This window comes from Struthio camelus, chromosome 2 (assembly GCF_040807025.1).
Source record: "Struthio camelus isolate bStrCam1 chromosome 2, bStrCam1.hap1, whole genome shotgun sequence".
In the NCBI taxonomy this organism is placed as follows: Eukaryota; Metazoa; Chordata; class Aves; order Struthioniformes; family Struthionidae; genus Struthio; species Struthio camelus.
In genome coordinates, this window is record NC_090943.1 from 38,345,145 (window position 1) to 38,355,218 (window position 10,074).

The following is a 10,074-nucleotide window of genomic DNA, read 5'->3' on the forward strand; positions in this document are numbered from 1 at the left end:
ACTGTCTCTCATTTCCCATAATTAAACCAATGGCAGTCGCGTTTAATTCCTGTCATCACAAATCCATGCACTTTAGTTAGAACGAACGCACTTTAAGCTGAAATAAGAATTGAAGCCTCCTGCAGCTTTTTTCAGAAATCCGAGCTCCACGACAGCTAGAAAGATTAAGCTAAATCACGACTAATTAATGGAAAAGGCTGCCGCAGCTCGCAAATACACTTTGGAGAGCAATTTCGATAATAAATCCTTGCAGCCTGAGCGGGTACGTAAAGCCGCCCAGAGAGCTGGAGGCGTTTTTCGGGCAGTTTTGAGGCGAGACACACGGAGGCGCTGTGGGGAGGGCGGAGGGACGGCGGCGCAGCGCCGGCCTCGCTCTGCCACCTCGTGGCGGCCCCGCGGCGGCGCCCGGCCCCGCGGCAGCGCGGCGGCGGCGGCGAGAACCGGCGCAGCCCCGCGCGGGAGCGCGTCTCCTTCAACTTGCGCCAAGTGCATTTAAAGGACACACACACAAAAAAAGTTAACCTAAATATGCTTGCAACTAAATTTTTTTTTCCACCCTATTTCGGTGTTTCTTTGTGCTTTCGTGCGCATCAGGATGCTGTGTTTCTCTTAATAAATCTTAACAACTGTAAGAAGCCCAGCCACACCGCAGCGCGATAACAAGCAGAGGGTGCAGTGAGTGATGGAAATGGTTTATTGCTGTGCCTCTCGCTACCCGTGCCGCAGCGAGCTGCATTCCCATTGTCTGTGCTAATGGAAGTACTGAAGTACTTTTACATCTACAAGCCTGTGTCCTATAATGCAGGCTAGGTGTGCCCAGTGTGGGTCAGGGACAAAATGATCCTAACATATTTTTGCAAGATAAGCTCCATCTCCTGAGAATGTAAGGGATGCCTGGGGACAGCAGTGCTATTCCATTCCTTCTGGGAAGGAGGCAGGCATAGCTGTTACAGTGACTCTCCAGTCCACTGACCAGATAAATACTGAATTTGCACGAATGGAGCAGTGACTTTATGGAGCCCTGGATCTAGTCCAATGCCTTTTCATTAATTACATTCAGATAAAGCATCTGCTCAAAAAAGCAGGTATTATCTGTATGCTAAACGCTATGTTAGTGTTACAGAAAACTAGGCTCACCGGCCACCATAACAGGATCTGACCCTAGGTTCCCACTGAGACAGAAGTTCGAAGCCAAATCAAAGCGAAATACATTTTAAAGACACATATGCAGTAATTAAAACTTGAGCTGGGTGCCTCCAAAGAGGGACCCCATTTGAACAAATCCCTAGGTAGTTATACCCTTCCGGTCTAGTATCCCCCCCATCATTCTGAACCAATCATAATATTAGAGTTGAGAGTCTTCCAGCTCCCAGGTTCGTCCTTTCTGTAGTTTCCAGGTGTGCTCTTTACTACTCATCTCACTTCTGCATAGTTGGGTCTTCGTGGTTACTTCTTCCTTGCATAGTTGTCTGGCTCTTCTACTTCCTTATCTTGTCCTCCAGAACCGGTCCTCTGGTTCCTTTGTTTCTTTCTTCTGTGTCCTGGGTTAAAGTCCATCTCCCTGCAGGTGCTCATTAACGCAAAACTGCTTATTTCTCTCTACAGTTAGGAAACCGCTTACCTCAAATGCTGACGAGCAGCGAGAACCTGTTACATATGTATTACAACACCAGTAGTAAAACTGACCAGTAAATCAGCATAGCTAAGACAGTACCACAGAGGTACAGAGCAACTAATTAGGAGTTAGGGTGGAAAAAAAATTAAGCCTGGCTCAAGCCTCAGGCCAATTTGTGTTCCAAACCTTGTATTATTTTTGCAAATGCAAACACAATAATTACATCAGCATGGGAAGGAAGCTCCACTTGGTTCACCTCCCCACCAGAAGGTTTGCTTGGGCTGGAATTAATAAATACATCATAAACCATGCCTTCCCCTTTCCCCCCTCATCGCCCAAATCCCTCAGCCTTTGGAGATAGCATTTATCAAGCGTGGGTCTCAAAATGCTTTGTGAAGGTGGGCAGAAGAGTTATTGCCTCCCTTGTCTGCAGATGAAGCTGCAGGTCTAGCTCTGCATGAGTTACTGAACTCATCTTGGAATCTCATCAGATCCAGCTACACTCTGGGGGCTTGGCTGGCGCTTCCAGCCTGCCGGAGCCGCATGCCGTCCCTGCAGACGAGTGGGGAGGCGCTCCGGGTTGCCGCTGACCCCAGGAAGCCCTGGAATGCGTCAGCTCCGAATGAAGAAGCCAGCTGGTGAGAGTGCCAGGCCCCAGTCGCCCTCCGCGGGGACCAGCACTCACGGCAGGAAGCCTGTTTGGCGGTTAGGGGGAGGGAAATGATGGAGGAGAGGAGAGATTTTGGGATTCAGAAGGCCCTTTGGGGATCAGGGCTCACCGACGAGCGGGAAGAGGAAGCCGAATGTCAAGAGAAAGGAAGGATGGAGCTAAGAGGATAGGGCTCTGTCTAGTATTTATAGATCCCTTAGTGCCACAAGCACTGGCTGCCTCCTGCTCATTCATGGAATTAGTCTTTCTGAACCTCCCATGGGGAAGCAGCGTCTCCGTTTTGCAGACAAGGAGCTGAAGTACACTGAGTGGCTTACCCAAGGTCACAAAAGCAACCCATGGCTGAGCTGGAAACTGAACTCTGGATACCGGAGCAAGGTAGATAAGAAAAAGGGGAGAGACAAGGGAAAGGAAATGCAAGAAGCTGCAGCTTTTAATGGTGGGAAAGCGCTGGGGCCCTTGGGACCTTCTTCAAACAGAATAGGATTATGCCTCTTGCCAAAAATATCACAGTTTAAAATACTGGTATTCTTACTTTGCTGCAAAGTGAACAGCATTTGGTCTCTAAACCACAGTAAGAAACAACCAAGAAAAACAAAACCAACCCCAAGCTTATCTAGCAAGAAAAGTATTGACCCAAATCGCAACCACATGGCACATGGGATGTCATTTTATACTTACTGTGCAATGGTGTCTTCATGACCTCGTAAGTGTTTGGCCTATTCAGTGCTGGTGCAGATGGCCTTGCCCTGCAAACATGGGTCTCACTCCACTGAGAGTTGAGGTTGCATGAAAGTCCCTAAAGGCTGTGGGAGAATGGGAGAAGCGACAGCCGCAGGGTAATGATAAGCAAAGCTGAGTTCAGCCCTCACCTCTCTAATATTGAGGTCACCCCATTCACTTATGAGGGCTTTGGCACATGCAGGTGAAGGCAGCAAAGTCCTTTCCCAGCCCACGGTAAGAGGGGCTGCTGGCACTTCTTCAGACATCTCACATTGCCCCATTATTTCACTTGGTGGCCATGACGGGCTGAGCGTGCGACGGCGCAGCACCTGTAGCACGCGGCATGCTCTGCACTGATCCACACAGGCAGGTCCTGCCTGCAGAGGGAGCCGCCACCGTTGATAGGGGTTTGGAGCATAAAGCTAGATAAATCCATGAGAAAGGTGTATTCTCCACGGTCCGACAACAGGGGAGGAGTCCTACTGTAAAAAGCACGGCACTGCAAGGTGAGTGGCTACCATGGCTGCAATAGAATCAATTTCCCATTTTCTCAGTAGCCCACGTTTCTCTGTTTCTAGATTGTTTTGGTGCTGTAAATATATCTCTCACCAGAGCTGCTTGCTCCATCTCAGCAAATTTTGTCAGAGAGAGATGAGCAGCCACAGCAGAGCTGGAGAGCTATGGCTTGTCAGGACCAGAGGCTGAGTGTTGGCACTCAGTTGCGGCATCGCAAGGCAGGGACTGATGGCCCCAGGCTGGGCTGAAATGGGGGCCTGGGGCTGGGGGGAAGGGGAAGACCCCAAGGGTGGGCAGAGACAGTAAAGCCTGGTGGCACCCTCGGGGTCCAGATATGTCCTTTGCCTTGATCAAATTCATGATACGCAACTCTCTGGTCAGTCTGGTGATGCCTGACATTCCCACTGCACTCCCTTCCCTGGCCCCCAGCCTACTGATTTGGAAAGGCTTTAGCAAGCTTGCTTCATTTTTTTTGCTGGAAAATAAAAAGCATCTTCCCACTCATCATGAACTGGATCTTCCTGTAAGTCAGAGACCCTGCAAACTGCTTATACAAACATTTGCAGTGACACTAAGATGAAAGACGCCGCATCTGGCCAACTCCACAGCCTGTTATCTACAGCAGCACACAATTCATAGATTTTAGTTACAAAATAATAATATGCTTATAACTTGCACGGATTAAACCCAGGAAACTATAATTACAAAGAGAGTTTTTGGAGTTGCAGCAAGGAAATATTAATATAGTGCAAAAAGTGATCCAAAGCCTCCAGTCCCACAGAGATGTGTTGTCTAAAATGTTGTGTTGGTGAGTTTTTCTCTCTTAATACAATAGGACTGCATCTCTGGAGCAATTCTTTGTGAACATTTAGCCTCACTGACCATAAATCTTAGCCATTTGACACCCAAGTTATTAAATTATATTTGTGTTGTTATATCATAACACAATGCTTAGCTGTATATCATGCCCCCAAGGATAGCACAGAACCAGCAAACGGTAAAACAAACTCCTCCTTCCAGAACCTCCTTCAAGCTGAGGGGATCTCTCTAACCTGCTGGCAGCACTAGCTTGCATTTGGATTTGTATATGATTTCACTTAGGTGGGTATGTTACACACAGATACTATCTAGGTCATTAAAACGTGGCTGCTTTTATGAAAAAAGACAAATTGCCAGCACTAGCACAAAGTCATTTCTTATTACAATTCTTAATTGGGATTTCAAGGGGAAATAAGTACAGGGTCACAAATGTTGTGTTATGAGTAATAAAATGTTGGGAACTGTGAAGACAAGTGAGAAAAATAATCATAGCTTTGAATTATTTAAGATCCAAATTCCAGTGCGTGGTCATGGGAGAGTCTTTGGAAGCAATCTCTCTGCCAGTACAGATGAAGGATGTGTCATTCAAACATCATATGGACATTGTCTAAGGGCCAGCTGCGGTTGCCTAGCAGTTTCTGCCAGCGGAGTGACCTTTCCTGGGGTGTAGCACACATGACAGACAGAAATCAGAAAAATCACCCTAAGTAGAGCAGCGCTCTTTATGGTGAATTACAAATTTGTCAGTAATTTGTCTCTTGGCATTCGTAATGAATAAAACCCTCACATCTTATGTCAAAACATGTTACGACTTTTCCTTTTTGTGGCTGGTGCCAGCTTCTGTAACACCTTGTTCTTCATTCATGGCTAAGGTGGTTTTGGATCCCCAGCGGCTAAAAGTCTTCACAGTTGGCTATAACATTTCAACATTTCAGGTGTGGTGCCAGTATGCATGTAGCTGCAGAAGTTTTGCAATTGCACCTCCTGAGAAGCCCTACCAAAAAGCTGCTGCCAGGTGTCCTTCCTGCTCTCATCAAAAAATAAATAAGGACAATTCCTAACATCCAACAGGGCGGTACCACACCTAACAGTTCTTCCATCATTTTCTCAGTGCTGCAGCTTTTTGCATGCAAATTTCTTGCAAAGTAATTTCTCGTACAACTGCAAAATCTGTACTAATGTTGTAACAGAGCCTTCTCCATCATTATAATGTCTTTCTAGTCATCAGTTCTTAGGGCTTATTATGTGAAAATTAGAAATACATTATTACCAGAAAAGCCATTCTCTCAACTGCACAGACATATACAACCTGACATAATCTCTTAAAACCTGAATTGTTTGCAATGAAATAGACCTTTTTTTCTTCATGAAGGTGTCAGAGGATTTCACTTTCAGCTAATTCTTGTAGCTCTAATGAATTAGTTTCCTTCTCTAAGGAACTAGCAGTGGTCTTTATGCTATAATAGTTCCAGGAACAATTGGAAACTACTTAGATAGTAACATAAGGGTTTTTTGATCAATATCATTTTTGTAATGTGAAACTTTTGCCAGCTCTGAGTATCTAAGTCATTCTCTTCTTTTTTTTCTTTTTCTTTTTTATGAAGAATTCCCTGAAAAGTTCTTTTGCACTGAGAAAGCTCCACACCACTGTACACTTTGTGAGACAACAAAAACGAAGGTAATGGGCAGAGCCCATAATATGACATCTGGAAAATTCTAATGTTGCAATAGGAGCCATTTCCATGTAACAGACCACTTCTTTCATATATTTTGAATGCTTTTCTTCACGGGTTCTCAGGAATCCATGGTCAGTGAGTCTGATTGCAGGTAACTATGTCTTAAGAGCCCACTGATGACATCCCCTCATGTTAATATTAATCAGGTAATATATTAACGCTGGATTTTAATCGTACAGATTCAAGACTACATTGACAAAATGAGGGTTTTGTTTTATTTTTTAATGGCAGGTTATGCTGGATGAACTGCAGTTTTAGAACTATCCCAGGACTCAAGAGGCAGGTGATGCAAAATGTGTAAAAGTCACTGAAAAGAATTCAAAGGGGCTTTGAACTTGGTCCAAAGAAGGGGGGCAAGCAACTGCTATCGTGAAGTAGCTTGCCTCCTGACATTTTATTTGTATGCCATACTTTTCTAGAGCAAGACTGACTGAGGTCTACCTGCATTTGAAAGCTTTAGAGTTTCCTTTAAATTTCAGAGTAGTTACCAGAAGTGCTCTGAAACTAGGAGATGCTGGGTAGTTTTCAAATATCTCTTTTCTTATGTGAAGGCAAAACATGGGTAGCTCTTCCAAACTATACCTCTCCATAGCCATCTTCATGATGCAATTCTGAGGGAGATATCTGTAGTCTGCCCCAAAACTGTTTGAGATTTATTTGTCCTGCACTTGTGTTTTGCACTTGGTTCTTTGCTAGACCTTACCCTTCTTCTGCATGTTGCCTTTTTTTCTGTTGTCGTCGTTAATGTCTTTGGGCAAGGTGCCATCTCTTTACCTGGCCCTAATAGTCCCCCAAGTATGAATGTTTAAGTGCTATAAGTTAGCCATTGAACAGCCTGAAGGATCAGTATCATTACCTGTCCCACCACTATCACAGTCATTCAGAATAACAAGTTCCCACTGTTACTGCAGTCTGAGCTCTGCAGTCGCCTTGAGCCTGCACTCTGCCTACCAAGCAGGAGCGTTTGCCTGGCAAGGCTGTTGTTTTAATGCATCTCTGTGCTATTTTACAGTAATTTTTCTTGTTCTTCTTCCTATTCACTCTACCAGCTCTTAAAGCAGCTATAAGGTTGCTGTTTGCTAATATCATTTTTAAATAGGAGAGTTAAAAAACACATTTTCCAGTTCAGTACCAGTTTGGAACATTAAGCCTCCCAAAATTATGCTTAAAAACACGAATCACTAAACGAAAGTAGAAAGGATGCTCTAACTGCATTAAGTTTTTAGATCAGGGTTCATTCTAGTGCAGTGGGTGTCCAAGGATGTTCATATCTGCATCTAGTTGAAGGATCCTGCGGCCTTTGGGTTTGTCTCCATGCTGAGAGTCACAAACAGCAAATGACTGTGGCTCCTACCCTGCTTCCAGTACAGTGTGTTCGCTGTCTGCAAGGCTGAGGGGGTGGAGAGGCCTGTCCAGTTTACTGCACCATCTGTTAGGTTCAGCCAAATCGCTTAATCTTAACCAATTTCAAAGGGAATGAGGTCAAAACTTCAGAGGTGACCTTAACTCTTCATAAAATATTTGCTGTCTCAGATGTTATGAAGAAAAGGTTGTTTCAGAGGAGCAGGGATGACTTGCCAGGATTTCTCCTGACACTGAAATGCACTTCCTTTTCCCTCCACAAATACCAGAAAGCTCATCATTCCTCTGTCCCTGGCAGGAGTAACGACCCACCCCTTGCGATCTTACTTGGTTTGCTCAGTGCTGCAGCTTCCATAGGACACCATATCAGTGGGTTGTACGTGCATCTCCTGCTCCACAGCTCATGTCATGAGACCCCAGGTCACATCTCTGTGCACCTTCACTTCCCCAGGCCTCTTCCCCTGCCATGCATCCTACAAGCAGCTGGGACCCCTTTTTGCCATCTCACCTCAACCCATCTGGGGTAGGACTCAGTGAGGACCCACGAGAGCCATCCTTCACTGAGTCCCTCCTTGCCCAGGCCTTCTTAAGACCTACATTCAAAATGTCATTAACTGTGGCTGCCAAACATTGCCTAGTGTGAAGTTTTAACCAGACAGGGCCCCTCCTCTTCAGTGGTTCAGATGTGTGCTCTTACAAGAGATTGCTCTGTAATTTACTGGTACAGAAAAGTTGCATTTCTACATACAGTACACTGAGGAAATTCTTGACTGTAACCTTTCCCCAGAGCTCATAAGATTTGTGATGCACTATAAATGAAAACCCAAAGCACTTAGGAGTACCCTTCTCTTTCTTCAGTTCGGTCAGGAGGAGAAAGCAGAGAGTCATTCAGAGCTAAGGGAGAGCAGCCTTAGAGAATTCAGTATGATGCTAGAAACGTTCTTCTACCCAGCACCATCACCTGGTTCCTGTTTTTTAGCCCTGCCTACTTCCAGGTGTGGATTTCCCCCAAGCTCCAAGGGAGCTGGGAAACAGGAATGTTTCCATGTGCTGTGCAGCACATGAAGAGTGGGATTCAGCAAGCCAGGACTTTTACTGAGATACTGAAACAGAAGAAGATAGCAGCCTAGTGAAGGCTTTGAAGGAGCATTTGATATACAGACTTCTGACCTCTCCTCAGCAAGGGAAGATGTGAAATACTTTAATGTTTGTATCCTTTTGGAGGAAGGATAATGCCTAAGAATCAGATAGATTAGAGACAGCTAGCAGCATAAGTAAGCACAGTTGTGCTCCTCTTGTGTGGGAACAAGAGATCAGCACATGCTATTTTAGCATCAAACTTTGGCTTGGAAAACAGCTGAGGAGGACAAAGGGTATCAGCAGAAAAACCTGGGGTGCAAAAGAGTGTTTTTTGTTAGCCTTCTCACTGTGCTACTTAACATAGGCTGGTTCAAACCTGGATGCTCATTGGCCAGGCTTCTCTGTCTTCAAAATCTATTTTTTTAGCTGTTTGCTCTGTCTTTGCCAGGAATGATGAAGGGACAGATGCCTGAAAGTTTGTCCATTTTTTCCATGCTCTAATAAAAGGCACTGCCTTTTCCTATGAACCTTGCTTTTCTTTGAAACTGAACGAAAGTTGTTCTTTTAATTAATCCATTCTAAATGTCCTGAAATCACTGTTTCATGGTGGTTAGAGGGCTTTAACAACTCCATCAAAGAAATGAGCTTTCTGATTAAGCCCTACATATGCAAGTAGGGTTTTCTTCAGGAGCTGTTAGTCCTTGGTAGCCTTTCTTAAGCTTGCTTAGGGTATTGAAAAGAGAGTATGAATGCAATGTGGGCTGCATGAAAGGAGAACTGGGGGTGATTCGGTCTTTCAATTTCGGTGAGTGTCCAGGTTCAGCTACTTTGAGACAGAGCAGCTGACAATGGAGGCAGAATATTAGGTCTGGAAAGAGGACTTACAAAGGGGAAAAAAACTTGTTCTAGATGGAGAGACATGGCAGAGTCAAAACAAAAGGCCAAAGTCTGCAATGTGTTGCAGCGTTTTTGACCAAAGTCTGGTACTAGCATGACATCTCCAGATTATCTGATTTTTACTTTCTGCTGGGACATATTAACTCCTGCAGGAGTGGAAGAGTAGAAAAGAGATTTGATTTGCATTAAGCCCTATAAGCTCAAGTCAAAAGAGAGTCGAGAGGGCCACCACCGCTAAGATCCAGTGGTATTCAATGCAATAACAGAAAGACAAAGTAACATTCCTACAGGGGGACTAGGCTCTTTGCCTGTAGCACACACCATCCCTCCCAGACAAGCTCTCATGACTGCCATACCGCATCAGCACGTACACAAAGCCCACTGACTCAATCCCCTCTGGCACAGAGCCTTGTGCCAGGCCCCCCGCAGTTGCTCTGATTGTGCAGACGGCAAAGGAATGAGATCACTGTGTTGAATTTTGAAGCATGGCCAGCAGATGGGAACAATCAGATAAAGCCGGTAAGCATCACAGAAGGGAAAAAAAAATCTAATTAAATTTTTCTGAGAAACATGGGAGCTGAGGAAGACCTTTCTTTCTGGTGCTGTCCAGCCACTGCTTCAAATCTTCACCTGAAGGAGTGAAGCAACTGCTCAGC